Consider the following 16,541-nt stretch of genomic DNA (forward strand, 5'->3'; position numbering starts at 1 on the left):
TCTGTGTTTCATCGTCAATGCGAAGGTCCAAGGGATAGAGTAAAGCAGCAGTAGAGTATCGGAATCTAATACTGATCTCCCAGGAAATGTTTAAAGCAAACCACAAACAATGAGAAGATTTACTCATCTTGTACTTAAGTCGGCATTGTGCCGTTTGCATTCAATCCCGACGCAATTTCTGTGTTTTATCGTCAATGTGAAGGTCCAAGTTATAGAGTAACGCAGCAGTAGTGCATCGGAATCTAATACTGATCTCCCAGGAAAAGGTCAAAGCAAACCACAATCCATGAGAAGATTTACTCTTCTTGTACTTATCTCGGCATTGTGCCTTTTGTATTAAATCCCGACGCAATTTCTGTGTATCATCGTCAATGTGTAGGGCCAAGGGATGGAGTAAAGCTGCAGTAGTTCATCGGAATCTAATACTGATCTCACGGGAAACGCTCAAAGCAAACCAGAAACAATGAGAAGATTTGCTCTTCTTCTACTTGAAATGTTATTGTGCCTTATATATTAAATCCCGACGCAACTTCTGTGTTTCATCGTCAATGTGAGGGTCCAAGGTATACAGTGTAGCTGCAGTAGTGCATCGGAAACTAATACTGATCTCCCAGGAAACTCTCAAAGCAAACGACAAACAATGAAAAGTTTTACTCTTCTTTTACTTAAGTCGACAATGTGCCTTTTGTGTTAAGTCCCGACGCAATTTCTGTGTTTCTTCGTCAATGTGAAGGGACATGGGATAGAGTAAAGCGGTAGTAGTGCATTGGAGTCTAATACTGATCTCCGTGAAACGCTCACAGCAAACCACAAACAATGAGGATATTACCCCTTCTTGTACTTAAGTCGGCATTGTGAATTTTGTATTAAATCCCGACCCAATTTCTGTGTTTCATCGTCAATGTGAAGGTCCAAGGAATGGAGTAAATCTGCAGTAGTGCATTGGAATCTAATACTGAACTCCCAGGAAACGCTCAAAGCAAATCACAAAGAATGAGAAGATTAACTCTTCCTTTACTTAAGTTGGCTTTATGGCATTTGTATTAAATCCCGACGCAATTTCTGTGTTTCATCATCAATGTGAAAGTCCAAGGGATAGTGTAAATCTGCTGTAGTGCATTGGAACCTAATACTGATCTCCGAGGAAACGATCAAAGCAAACTAGAATCAATGAGAAGATTTACTCTTCTTATACTTAAGTCGGCATTGTGCCGTTTGTATTCAATCCCGACGCAATTTCTGTGTTTCATTGTCAATGTGAAGGTCCAAGTTATTGAGTAAAACTGCGATAGTGTATCGGAATCTAATGCTGATCTCGCACAGAAACGCTCAAAGCAAACCACAAACAATGAGAAAATTTAATCCACTTGTACTTAAGTCGGCATTGTGCCATTTCTATTAAGTCCCGACGCAATTTCTGTGTTTCATCGTCAATGTGAAGGTCCAAGGCATAGAGTAAGGCGGCAGTAGTGCATCGGACTCTAATACTAAACCCCATGGAGACGCTCAAAGCAAACCACAAACAATGAGAAGATTTACCCTTCTAGTCCTTAAGTCGGTATTGTGCCTTTTGTATTAAATCCCGACCCAATTTCTGTGTTTCATCGTCAATGTGTAGGTCCAAGGGATGGAGTAATGCTGCAGTAGTGCATTGGAATCTAATACTGATCTCCCAGGAAACGATCAAAGCAAACCAGATGCAATGAGAAGATTTACTCTTCTTCTACGTATGTCGGCATTGTGCCTTTCGTATTAAATCACGACGCAATATCTGAGTTTCATCGTCAGTGTGAACGTCGAAAGGATAGAATGAAGGTGCAGTAGTACATCGGAATCTAATACTGAACTCCCAGGAAGCGGTCAAAGCAAATCACAAACTATTAGAAAATTTACTCTTCCTTTACTTATGTCGGCATTGTGCCTTAAGTATTAAATCCCGACGATATTGCTGTGTTTCATCGTCAATGTGAAGGTCCAAGGTATAGAGTAAAGCTGCAGTAGTGCATCGAAATCTAATACTGATCTCCCAGGAAACGCTCAAAGCAAACCACACACAATGAGAAAATTTACTCTTCTTGTACTTAGGACGGCATTGAGCTTTTTGTATTAAATCCCGACGCAACTTCCGTGTTTCATCGTAAAAGTGAAGGTCCCAGGGATAGAGTAAAGCTGCAGTAGTGCATCGGAATCAGATACTGATATCCCAGGAAACGCTCAACGCAAAACACAAACAATGGGAAGATTAACTCTTCTAGTACTTAAGTCGGAACTGTGCCTTTTGTATTAAATACCAACGCAATATCTGTGTTTCATCGTCGATGGGAAGGTCCAAGTTAATGAGTATAGCTGCAATAATGCATCGGTATCCAATACTGATCTCGCAGGAAACGCTCAAATTAAACCACAAACAATGAAAAGATTTACTCCTCTTGTACTTAAGTCGGCATTGTGCGTTTTGTGTTAAATCCCTACGCAATTTCTGTGTTTCATCGTCAATGTGAGCATCAAAGGGATAGAGTAAAGCTGCAGTAGTGCATCGGAATCTAATACTGATCTCCAAGGAAACGCTCAAAGCAAACCACAAACAATGAGAAGATTTACTCTTCTTGTACTTAAGCCGGCATTGTGCCTTTTGCATTAAATCCCGACGCAATTTCTGTGTTTCATCGTCAAAGAGAAGGTCAAAGGGATGGAGTAATGTTGCAGTACTGCATTGGAATCTAATACTGATCTCCCAGGTAACGCTCAAAGCAAACCAGACAGAATGAGAAGATTTATTCTTCTTGTACGTAAGTCGGCATTGTGCATTTCGAAATAAATCCCGACGCAATCTCTGAGCTTCATCGTCAATGTGAACGTCCAAGGGATAGAGCACAGCTGCAGTAGTGCATCGGATCTAATACCGATCTCCCAGGAAACGCTCAAAGCAAATCACAAACAATGAGAAGATTAACTCTTCTTTCACTTAACTTGGCATTATGGCACTTGTATTAAATCCCGACGCAATTTATATGTTTCATCGTCAATGCGAAAGTCCAAGGGATTCAGTAAATCTGCGGTAGCCCATCGGAATCTAATACTGATCTCCGAGGAAACGCTCAAAGCAAACAAGAATCAATGCGATCATTTTCTCTTCTTGTACATAAGTCGGCATTATGCTTTTTTTTATTAAATACCGACGCAATTTCTGTGATTCTTCGTCAATGTGAAAGTCCAAAAGATAGAGTAGAGCTGCAGTAGTGCATCGGAATCTAATACTGATCTAACAGGAATCGCTCAAAGCAAACCACAAACAATGAGAAGATTTACTCTTCTTGTACTTAAGACTGCATTGTGCATTTTGTATTAAATTCCGAAGCAATACATGTGTTTCATCGTCAATATGACGGTCCAAGGGATAGAGTAAAGCAGCAGTAGTGCATCGGAATCTAATACTGATCTCCCAGGAAACGGTCAAAGCAAACCACAAACAATGAGAAGATTTACTCTTCTTGTACTAAAGTCGGCATTGTGCCGTTTGTATTCTATCCCGACGCAATTCCTGTGTTTCATCGTCAATGTGAAGGTCCGAGTTATAGAGTTAAGCAGCAGTAGTGCATCAAAATCTAATACTGATCTCGCAGGAGACGCTCAAAGCAAACCACAAACAATGAGAAGATTTAATCCTCTTGTACCTAAGTCGGCATTGTGCCTTTTGTTTTGAATCCCGACGTAATTTCTGTGTTTCATCGTCAATGTGAACGTCAAAGGGATAGGGTAGAGTTGCAGTAGTGCATCGGAATCTAATACTGATCTCCCAGGAATTTCTCAAAGCAAACCACAAACAATGAGAAGATTTACTCTTTTTGTATGTAAGCTGGCATTGTGCCTTTTGTAATAAATCCCGACGCAATTTGTGTGTTTCATCGTCAACGTGAAAGTCCAAGGGATAGAGTAAAGTGGGTGTAGTGCATCGGAATCCAATACTGATCTCACGGGAAATGCTCAAAGCAAACCACGAACAGTGAGAAGATTTACCCTTCTTGTACTTATGTCGGCATTGTGCCTTTTGAATTAAATCCCGACCCAATATCTGTGTTTCATCGTCAATGTGAAGGTCCAAGGGATGGAGTAAAGCTGCAGTAGTGCATTAGAATCTAATACTGATCTCCCAGGAAACGCTCAAAGCAAACCAGATACAATGGGAAGGTTTACTCTTCCTTTACTTAAGTCAGCATTATGGTCTTGTATTAAATTCCGATGCAATATCTGTGTTTCATCGTCAATATGAGGGTCCAAGGGATAGAGTAAAGCTGGAGTAGTGCATCGGAATCTATTACTGAACACCGAAGAAACGGTCAAAGCAAACCACAAACAAAGAGAAGATTAACCCTTCTTTTACTTAATTCGGCATTATGGCTTTTGTATTAAATCCCGACGCAATATCTGTGTTTCATCGTCTATGTGAAGGTCCAAGGGATAGTGTAAAGCCGCAGTAGTGCATCGGAATCTAATACTGATCTCCCAGGAAGCGCTTAGAGCAAACCACAAACAATGAGAAGATTTACTCTTTTTGTATTAAAATTGGCATTGTGCCATTTGTGCTAAATTACGACGTGATTTCTCTGTTTCATCGTCAATGTGAAGGTCCAAGGGACTGAGTAAATCTGCAGTAGTGCATTGGAATCTAATACTGAACACCCAGGAAACGCTCAAAGCAAATCACAAACAATGAGAAGATTAACTCTTCCTTTACTTAAGTTGGCTTTATGGCATTTGTATTAAATCCCGACGCAATTTCTCTGTTTCATCATCAATGTGAAAGTCCAAGGGATAGTGTAAATCTGCTGTAGTGCATTGGAACCTAATACTGATCTCCGAGGAAACGATCAAAGCAAACTAGAATCAATGAGAAGATTTACTCTTCTTATACTTAAGTCAGCATTGTGCCTTTTGTATTAAATCCCGTCGCAATTTCTATGTTTCATCGTCAATTTGAAGGTCCAAGGGATAGAGTACAGCTCAGTACTGAATCAGAATCTAATACTGATCTCCGAGGAAACGCTCAAAGGATACCACATGCAATGAGGAGATTTACTCCTCTTGTACTTACGTCGGCATTGTGCCTTTTGTATCAAATCCCGACGCAATTTCTGTGTTTCATCGTCAATGTGAAGGTCCAAGGGATGGAGTACATCTGCTGTAGTGCATCGGAATCTAATACTGATCTCCGAGGAAATACTCTAAGCAATCCAGAATCAATGAGAAGATTTACTCTTCTTGTATGTAAGCTGGCATTGTGCCTTTTGTAATAAATCCCGACGCAATTTCTTTGTTTCATCGTCAACGTGAAGGACCAAAGGATAGAGTAATGCGGCGGTAGTGCATCGGAATCAAATACTGATCCCACAGGAAACGCTCAAAGCAAACCACGAACAGTGAGAAGATTTACCCTTCTTGTACTTAAGTCGGCATTGTGCCTTTTGAATTAAAACATGACCCAATATCTGTGTTTCATCGTCAATGTGATGGTCCAAGGGATGAAGTAAAGCTGCAGTAGTGCATTAGAGTCTAATACTGATCTTCCAGGAAACGCTCAAAGCAAACCAGATACAATGGGAAGGTTTACTCTTCCTTTACTTAAGTCGGCATTATGGCCTTGTATTAAATTCCGACGCAACATCTTAGGTACAAGAGGAGTAAATCTTCTCATTGTTTGTGGTTCGCTTTGAGCGTCTCCGGCGAGATCACTGTTAGAATTCGATGCACTACTGCAGCTTTACTCTATATCTTGGACCTTCACATTGACGATGAAACACAGGAATTGCGTCGGGATTGAATACAAACGTCACAATGCTGACTTAAGTACAAGAAGAGTAAATCTTCTCATTGTTTGTTGTTTGCTATGACCGTTTCCTGGGAGATCAGTCTCTGATTACGAAGCACTACTGCAGCTTTACTCTATCCCTTGGACCTTCACATTTACGATGAAACACGGAAATTGCGTCGGGATTTAACACAAGAAGCACAATGCCGTCTTAAGTACAAGAAGAGTAAATCTCCTCATTGTGTGCGGTTTGCATTGAGCGCTTCCTGGGAGATCAGTATTAGATTCCGATGCACCACTGCAGCTTTACTCTATCCCTTTCATGCTCACATTGACGATGAAACACAGAAATTGCGTAGGGATTTAATACAATACGCACAATGCCGACTTAAGTACAAGAGGAGTAAATCATCTCATTGTTTGTGGTTTGCTTTGAGCGTTTCCTGCGAGATCAGTATTAGATTCCGATTCATTATTGCAGCTATACTCAATAACTTAGACCTTCCCATTGACGATGAAACACAGATATTGCGTCGGTATTTAATACAAAAGGCACAGTGCCGCCTTAAGCACAAGAAGAGTAAAACTTTTCATTGTTTGTGGTTTGCTTTGAGAGTTTCCTGGGAGATCAGTATTAGATTCCGATGCACATCTGCAGCTTCACTCAATCCCTTGGATCTTCACATTGACGATGAAACACAGAAATTGCGTCGGGATTTAATACATAAGTATCAATGCCGACTTAAGTGCAAGAAGAGTAAATCTTCTCACTGTTTGTGGTTTGCCTTGACCGTTTCCTGAAAGATCAGTATTAGTTTGCTATGCACTACTGCTGCTTTATTGTATCCCTTGGACCTTCACATTGGCGATGAAACACAGATATTGCGCTGGTATTTAAAACAAAAGCCACAGTGCTGACTTAAGTACAAGAAGAGTTAATCTTCCCATTGTTTGTGTTTTGCTTTGGTCTCCCAGGAGCCGCTCAAACCACGAACTCTTTGAAGATTCACTCTTCTTGTTCTTAAGTCGGCATTGTGCCTTTTGTATTCAATCCCGATGTGATTTCTGTGTTTCATGGTCAATGTGAATGTCCAAGGGATAGAGTACATTCTGCACTGGTGCGTTGGAATCTAATACCAGTCTCCCAGGAGCCGCTCAAGCCACAGTCTCATAGAAGATTCACTCTTCTTGTACTTTAGTGGGCATTGTGCCTTTTGTATTATATCCCGTTGCAATTTCTGTGTTTCACGGTAAATGTGAAGGTCCAAGCGATACAGTAAACCTGCACTGGTGCATCGGAATCTAATACTGGCCTCCCAGGGGCGGCTCAAACCACAAACTCTTAGAAGATTCACTCATCCTGTACTTAAGTCGGCATTGTCCTTTTTGTATTCAATCCCGATGCAATTTCTGTGTTTCATGGTCAATGTGAAGGTCCTAGGGATACAGTAAACCTTCACTGGTGCATCGGAATCTAATACTGGTCTTCCAGGAGCCGCTCAGACAACCAACTCTTAGAAGATTCTCTTATCTTGTACTTAAGTCTGCATTGTGCATTTTGAATTCAATCCTGCAGCAATTTCTGTGTTTCATAGTCAATGTGAAGGTCCAAGAGATACAGTAAACCTGCACTGGTGGATCGGAATCTAATGCTGGTCTCCCAGGAGCCGCTCAAACCACAAACTCTTAGAAGATTCACTCTACTTGTACTTAAGTCGGCATTGTCCCTTTTGTATTATATCCCGATGCAATTTCTGTGTTTCATCGTCAATGTGAAGGTCCAAGGGATACAGTAAACCTGCGCTGGTGCATCGGAATCTAATGCTGGTCTCCCAGGAACCGCTCAAACCACAATAACTTAGAAGATTCACTCTTCTTGTACTTAACTCGGCATTGTGCCTTTTTTGTTCAATCACGATGCAACTTCTGTGTTTCAAGCCAATGTGAAAGTCCAAGGGATACAGTAAACCTACCCTGGTGCATCGGAATCTAATACTGGTCTCCCAGGAGCCGCTCAAACCACAAACTCTTAGAAGATTCACTCTTCTTGTACATAAGCCGGCATTGTGCCTTTTGTATGCAATCCTGATGCTACTTCTGGGTTTCAAGTCAATGTGAAAGTCCAAGGGATACAGTAAACCTGCACTGGTGGATCGGAATCTAATACTGGTCTCCCAGTAGCCGATCAAACCACAAACACTTAGAAGATTCACTATTCTTGTACTTAAGTCGGCATTGTCCTTTTTGTATTTAATCCCGAAGCGGTTTCGGTGTTTCATGGTCAATGTGAAGGTCCAATTGATACAGTAAACCTGCACTGGTGCATTGGAATCTAATACTGTTCTCCCAGGAGCCGCTGAAAGCACAAACTCTCATAAGTTGCACTCTTCTTGTACTTATTTCCGCATTGTGCCTTTTGTATTCTATCCCGTTGCGATTTCTGTGTTTCATGGTTAATGTGAAGGTCCAAGGGATAGAGTTAATTCTGCACTGGTGCGTTGGAATCTAATACTGGTATCCCAGGAGCCGCTCAATGCACAAACTCTTCGAAGATTCATTCTTCTTGTCCTTATGTCGGCATTGTGCCTTTTGAATTAAATTCCAATGCGATTTCTGTGTCTCATGGTCAGTGTGAAGGTCCAAGGGATACAGTAAACCAGCACTATTGCATCGGAATCTAATACTGGTCTCCTAGGAGCCGCTCAAACCACAAACTCTCAGAAGATTCACTCTTCTTGTACTTAAGTCGGCATTGTCCGTTTTGTATTCAATCCCAATGCGATTTCTGTGTTTCATAGTCAATGTTAAGGTCCAAGGGATACAGTAAACCCGCACTGGTGCATCGGAATCTAATACAGGTCTCCCAGGAGCCGTACAAAACACAATCTCTTAGAAGATTCACTCGTTTTAGACTTACGTCGGCATTGTGCCTTTTGCATTCAATCCCGATGAGATTTCTGTGTTTCATGGTCAATGTGAAGGTCCAAGGGATAGAGTTAATTCTGCACTGGTGCGTTGGAATCTAATACTGGTATCCCAGGAGCCGCTCAATGCACAAACTCTTACAAGATTCACTCTTCTTTCATTTTTGTCGGCATTGTGCATTTTGTATTCTATCCCGTTGCGATTTCTGTGTTTCATGGTCGATTTGAAGGTCCAAGGGATACAGAGAACCTGCGCTGGTGCATCGGAATCTAATACTGGCCTCCCAAGGGCCACTCAAACCACAAACTCTTAGGAGATTCACTCTTCCTGTACATAAGTCGGCATTGTCCTTTTTGTATTCAATCCCGATGCAATTTCTGTGTCTCATGGTCAATGTGAATGTCCAAGGGATACAGTTAACCTCCACTGGTGCATCGGAATGTAATACTGGTGTTCCGGGAGCCGCTCAAACAACCAACTCTTAGAAGATTCACTCCTCTTGTACTTAAGTCGGCTTTGTCCCTTTTGTATTATATCCCGATGCAATTTCTGTGTTTCATCGTCAATGTCAAGGTCCAAGGGATACAGTAAACCTGCGCTGGTGCATGGGAATCTAATTCTGGTCTCCCAGGAGCCGCTCAAACCACAATCTCTTAGAAGATTCACTCTTCTTGTACTCAAGTCGGCATTGTGCATTTTGTGTTCAATCCCGATGCAACTTCTGTGTTTCAAGTCAATGTGAAAGTCCAAGGGATGCAGTAAACCTGCACTATTGGATCGGAATCTATTACTTGTCTCCCAGGAGATGCTCAAACTACAAACTCTTAGAAAATTCACTCTTCTTGTACTTTAGTCGGCATTGTGCCTTCTGTATTCAATCCCGATGCAATTTCTGTGTTTCATGGTAAATGTGAAGGTCCACGTGATACACTAAACCAGCACTGGTGCATCGGAATCTAATACTGGTCTCCCAGGAGACGCTCAAAGCACAAACTCTTAGAGGATTCACTCTTTTTGTACTTAAGTCGGCATTGTGAATTTTGTATTCAATCCCTGTGCGATATCTGTGTTTCATGCTCAATGTGAAGGTCCAAGGGTACAGTAAACCTGCACTGGTGTATCGGAATCTAATTCTGGTCTTCCAGGAGCCGATCAAAGCACAAACTCTTAGACGACTCACTCTTCTTGGATTTAAGTTGGCATTGTGCCTTTTGTATTCAATCCCGATGCAATTTATGTGATTCATGGTCAATGTGAAGGTCCAAGGGATACAGTAAACCTGCACTGGTGCATCGGAATCTAATACTGGTCTCCCAGAAGCCGCTCAAACCACAAACACTTGGAAGATTCACTCTTTTTGTACTTAATTCGGCATTGTCCCTTTTGTATTATATCCCGTTGCAATTTCTGGGTTTGATCGTAAATGTGACGGTCCAAGGGAAACAGTAAACCCGCACTGTTGCATCAGAATCTAATACTGGCCTCCCAGGAGCCGCTCAAACCACAAACTCTTAGAAGAATTACTCTTCGTGTACTTCAGTCTGCATTGTGGCTTTTGTATTCCATCCCGATGCAATTTGTGTGTCTCAAGAAAATGTGAAAGTCCAAGGGATACAGTAAACCTGCACTGGTGGATCGGAATCTAATAGTGATCTCCCAGGAGCCGCTCAAACCACAAACTCTTAGAATATTCACTCTTCTTGTACTTTAGTCGGCATTGTGCCTTCTGTATTCAATCCCGATGCAATTTCGGTGTTTCATGGTCAATGTGAAGGTCCAATTGATACAATAAACCTGCACTGGTGCAACGGAATCTAATACTGATCTCCCAGGAGCCGCTCAAAGGACAAACTCCTACATGATACACTCTTCTTGTACTTAAGTCTGCATTGCGGCTTTTGTATTCAATCCCGATTCAATTTCTGTGTTTCAAGTTAATATGATGGTGCAAGGGATACAGTAAACCTGCACTCTTGCATCTGATGTAAATACTGGTCTCCCAGGAGCCGCTCAAACAACAAACTCCTAGAAGATTCACTCTTCTTGTACTTAAGTCGGCATCTCGTTTTCTGAATTCAATGCCGATGCAATTTCTTTGTTGCATGGTAAACGTGAATGTCCAAGGGATACAGTAAATTTGCACTGTTGCATCGGAATCTAATACCGGGCGCCCAGGAGCCGCTCAAAGCACAAACTCTTCGAAGATTCATTCTTCTTGTCCTTATGTCGGCATTTTGCCTTTTAAATTCAATCCCAATGTGATTTCTTTATCGCATTGTGAATGTGAAGGTCCAAGGGATACAGTAAACCAGCACTATTGCATCGGAATCTAATACTGGTCTCCCAGGAGCCGCGCAAACCACAAACTCTTAGAAGATTCACTCTTCTTGTACTTAAGTCGGCATTGTCCCTTTTGTATTCAAACCCAATGGGATTTCTGTGTTTCATGGTCAATGTGAAGGTCCAAGGGATACAGTAAACCTACACTGGTGCATCGGAGTCTAATACAGGTCTCCCAGGAGCCGTACAAAGCACAAACTCTTAGAAGATTCACTCGTCTTGGACTTAAGTCGGCATTTTGCCTTTTGTATTCAATCCCGCTGAGATTTCTGTGTTTCATGGTCAATGTGAAGGTCCAAGGGATAGAGTAAATTCTGCACTGGTGCGTCGGAATCTAATATTCGTCTCCCAGGAGCCGCTCAAACCACAAACTCTTAGAAGATTCACTCTTCTTGTACTTCAGTCGGCATTGTGCCTTTTGTATTCTATCCCTTTGCAATTTCTGTGTTTCATGGTCAATGTGGAGGTCCAAAGGATACAGTAAACCTGCACTGGCGCATCGGAATCTAATACTGTTCTCTCAGGAGCCGCTCAAACCCTAAACACTTAAGATTCACTCTTCTTGTACATAACTTGGCATTTTCAATTATGTATTATGTCCCGTTGCAACTTCTCTATTTCATCGTCAATGTGAAGTTCCAAGGGATACAGTAATCCTCCACTGGTGCATCGGAGTCTTATACTGGCATCAGAGGAGCCGCTCAAACAACAAACTCTTACAAGATTCACTCTTCTTGTACTTAAGTCTACATTGTGGCTTTTGTATACAATCCCGATTCAATTTCTGTGTTTCAAGTTAATGTGAAAGTGCAAGGGATACAGTAAACCTGCACTCGTGCATCGTATGTAAATACTGGTCTCCCAGGAGCCGCTCAAACCACAAACTCTTAGAAGATTCACTCTTCTTGTACTTAAGTCGGCAGTTCGCATTCTGAATTCAATCCCGATGCAATTTCTGTGTTTCATGGTAAATGTGAATGTCCAAGGGATACAGTAAACCTGCACTGTTGCATCGGAATCTAATACTGGTCTCCCAGTAGCCGGTATAAACACAAATTCTTCGAAGTTCCATTCTTCTTCTCCTTATGTCGGCATTGTGCATTTTGAATTCAATCCCAATGCGATTTCTGTGTCTCATGGTCAATGTGAAGGTCCAAGGGATACAGTAAACCTGCACTGGTGCATCGGAATCTAATTCTGGTCTCCCAGGAGCCGATCAAAGCACAAACTCTTAGAAGATTCGCTCTTCTTGTTCTTAAGTCGGCATTGTGCCTCTTGTATTCAATCCCGATGCAATTTCTGTGTTTCATGGTCAATGTGAAGGTTCAAGGAATACAGTAAACCTGCACTGGTGCATCGCAATCTAATACTGGTCTCCCAGGAGCCGCTCAAACCGCAAACTCTTGGAAGATTCACTCTTCTTGTACTTAAGTCGGCAATGTCCCTTTTGTATTATATCCCGTTAAAATTTCTGTGCTTCATCGTCAATGTGAAGGTCCAAGGTATACAGTAAACCTGCACTGTTGCATCGGAATCTAATACTGGTCTCCCAGTAGACGGTAAAAGCACAAACTCTTCGAAGTTTCATTCTTCTTGTCCTTATGTCAGCATTGTGCATTTTGAATTCAATCCCAATGCGATTTCTGTGTCTCATGGTCAATGTGAAGGTCCAAGGGATACAGTAAACCTGCACTGGTGCATCGGAATCTAATACAGGTCTCTCAGGAGCGGTACAAAGCACAAACTCTTAGAAGCTTCACTCGTCCTAGACTTAAGTCGGCATTGTGCCTTATGTATTCAATCACGATGAGATTACTGTGTTTCATGGCCAATGTGAAGTTCCATGCGATAGAGTAAATTCTGGACTGGTGTGTTGGAATTTAATACTGGTCTCCCAGGAGCCGCTCAAACCACAAACTCTTAGAAGATTCACTCTTCTTGTACTTAAGTCTGCATTGTGCATTTCGCATTCAATCACGAAGCAATTTCTGTGTTTCATGGTCAATGTGAAGGTCCAAGGGATACAGTAAACCAGCACTATTGCATCGGAATCTAATACTGGTCTCCTAGGAGCCGCTCAAACCACAAACTCTTAGAAGATTCACTCTTCTTGTACCTAAGTCTGCATTGTGGCTTTTGTATTCAATCCCGATGCAATTTCTGTGCTTCAAGAAAATGTGAAAGTCCAAGGGATACAGTAAATCTGCACTGGTGGATCGGAATCTAATACTGGTCTCCCTGGAGCCGCTCAAACCACAAACTCTTAGAAGATTCACTCTTCTTCTACTTTAGTCGGCATTGTGCCTTCTGTATTCAAACCCGATGCAATTTCGGTGTTTCATGGTCAATGTGAAGGTCCAATTGATACAGTAAACCTGAACTGGTGCATCGGAATCCAATACTGATCTCCCAGGAGCCGCTCAAGAACAAACTCTTACAAGATACACTCTTCTTGTACTTAAGTCTGCATTGTGGCTTTTGTATTCAATCGCGATTCAATTTCTGTGCTTCAAGTTATTGTGAAGGTGCAAGGGATACAGTTAACCTGTACTTGTGCATCTGATGTAAATACTGGTCTCCCAGGAGCCGCTCAAACAACAAACTCTTAGAAGATTCACTCTTCTTTACTTAAGTCGGCATTTCGCTTTCTGAATTCCATCCCAATGCAATTTCTTTGTTTCATGGTAAACGTGAATGTCCAAGTGATACAGTAAACCTGCACTGTTGCATCGGAATCTCATACTGGTCTCCCAGGAGGCGCTCAAAACACAAACTTTTCGAAGAATCATTCTTCTTGTCCTTATGTCAGCATTTTGCCTTTGCCTTTTGATTTCAATCCCAATGCGATTTCTGTATCGCATGGTCAATGTGAACGTCCAGGGGATACAGTAAACCTGCACTGGTGCATTGGAATCTAATACTGGACTCCCAGGAGCCGCTCAAACCACAAACACTTAACATTCACTCTTCTTGTTCTTAAGTCGGCAATGTGTTTTCTGTATTCTATCCCGTTGCGATTTCTGTGTTTCATGGTCAACGTGAAGATTCAAGGGATACAGTAATCCTGCACTGGTGCATCGGAATCTAATACTGGCCTCCCAGGAGCCGCTCAAACCATAAACACTTGGAAGTTTCACTCTTCCTGTACTTAAGTCGGCATTGTCCTCTTTGTATTCAATCCCGATGTAATTTCTGTGTCTCATGGTCAGTGGGAAAGTCCAAGGGATCAGTCAACCTGAACTGGTGCTTTGGAATCTAATACTGGTCTCCCAGGAGCCGCTCAAACCACAAATTCTTAGAACATTCACTCTTCTTGTACTTAAGTCTGCATTGTGCCTTTAGTATTCAATCACGAAGCAATTTCTATGTTTCAAGGACAATGTGAATGTCCAAGGGATACAGTAAACCTGCGCTGGTGCATCAGAATCAAATTCTGGTCTCCCAGGAGCCGCTCAAACCACAATCTCTTAGAAGATTCACTCTTCTTGTACTTAAGTCGGCATTGTGCCTTTTGTATTAAATCCCGATGCAACTTCTGTGTTTCAAGTCTATGTGATAGTCCAAGGGATAAAGTAAACCTGCACTAATGGATCGGAATATAATACTGGTCTCCCAGGAGCCGCTCAAACCACAAACTCTTAGAAGATTCGCTCCTCTTGTACTTAAGTCGGCATTGTGCTTTCAGAATTCAATCCCGATGAAATTTCTATGTTTCATGGTCGATGTGAATGTCCAAGGGATCAGTAAACCTGCACTGGTGAATTGGAATCTAATACTGGTCTCGTAGGAACCGCTCAAACCTTAAACTCTTAGAAGATTCACTCTTCTTGTACTCAAGTCTGCATTGTGCCTCTTGTATTCAATCCCGATGCAATTTCGGTGTTTCATGGTCAATGTGAAGGTCCAATTGATACAGTAATCCTGCACTGGTTCATCGGAATCTAATACTGATCTCCCAGGAGCCGCTCAAAGAACAAACTCTTACAAGATTCACGCTTCTTGTACTTAAGTCTGCATTGTGGCTTTTGTATTCAATCCTGATTCAATTTCTGTGTTTCAAGTTAATGTAAAAGTGCAAGGGATACAGTAAACCGGCACTCGTGCATCGGATGTAAATACTGGTCACCCAGGAGCCGCTCAAACCACAAACTCTTAGCTGATTCACTCTTCTTGTACTTCAGTCGGCATTGTGCTTTTTTATTCTATCCCTTTGCAATTTCTGTGTTTCATGGTCGATGTGAAGCTCCAAAGGATACAGTAAACTTGCACTGGAGCATTGGAATCTAATACTGGTCTCCCAGGAGCCGATCAGAGCACAAACCCTTAGAAGATTCACTCTTCTTGTACTTAAGTTTGCATTGCGCCTTTTGTATTCAATCCTGATGCAATTTCTGTGTTACATGGTCAATGTGAAGGTCCAAGGGATACAGTAAACCTGCACTGGTGCATCGGAACTTAATACTGGCCTCCCAGGAGCCGCTTAAACCACAATCTCTTAGAAGATTCACTCTTCTTGTACTTAAGTCTGCATTGTGCCTTTTGTATTCAATCCCGATGCAACTTCTGTGTTTCAAGTCGATGTGAAGGTCCAAGGGATACAGTAAACCTGCACTGGTGCATCGGAATCCATTACTGGTCCCGCAGGAGCCGATCAAACCACAAACTCTTTGAAGAGTCACTCCTCTTCTACTTAAGTCGGCATTGACCCTTTTGTATTCAATCCCGATGCATCTTCTGTGTTTCAAGATAATCTGAAAGTCCAAGGGATACAGTAAACCTGCACTGGTGCATCGGAATCTAATTCTGGTCTCCCAGGAGACGTTCAAAGCACAAACTCTTAGAAGATTCACTCTTCTTGTACTTAAGTCGGCATTGTGCCTTTTGTATTCAATCCCGATGCAATTTCTGTGCTTCATGGCCAATGTGAAGGTCCACGGGATACAGTAAACCTGCACTGGTGCATCGGAATCTGATACTGGTCTCCCAATAGCCGCTCAAACCACAAACTCTTGGAAGATTCACTCAACTTGTACTTAAGTCGTCATTGTCCCTTTTGTATTAATACCCGTTGCAATATCTGTGTTACATCGTAAATGTGAAGTTCCAAGGGATACAGTAAACCTGCACTGGTGAATCGGAATCTAATACTGGCCTCCCAGGAGCCGCTCAAACCACAAACTGTTAGAAGATTCACTCTTCTTGTACTTATCTCTGCATTGTGGATTTTGTATTGAATCCCGATGCAATTTCTGTGTTACAAGAAAATGTGAAAATCCAAGGGATACAGTAAACCTGCACTGGTGGATCGGAATGTAATACAGGTCTCCCAGGAGCCGCTCAAACCACAAACTCTTAGAAGATTCACTCTACTTGTACTTTACTCGGCATTGTGCCTCCTGTATTCAACCCCGCAGCGATTTCACTGTTTCATTTCCAATGTGATGGACCAATTGATACAGTTAACCTGCAC

This window comes from Schistocerca piceifrons, chromosome X (genome assembly GCF_021461385.2).
Source record: "Schistocerca piceifrons isolate TAMUIC-IGC-003096 chromosome X, iqSchPice1.1, whole genome shotgun sequence".
NCBI classification, from domain to species: Eukaryota; Metazoa; Arthropoda; class Insecta; order Orthoptera; family Acrididae; genus Schistocerca; species Schistocerca piceifrons.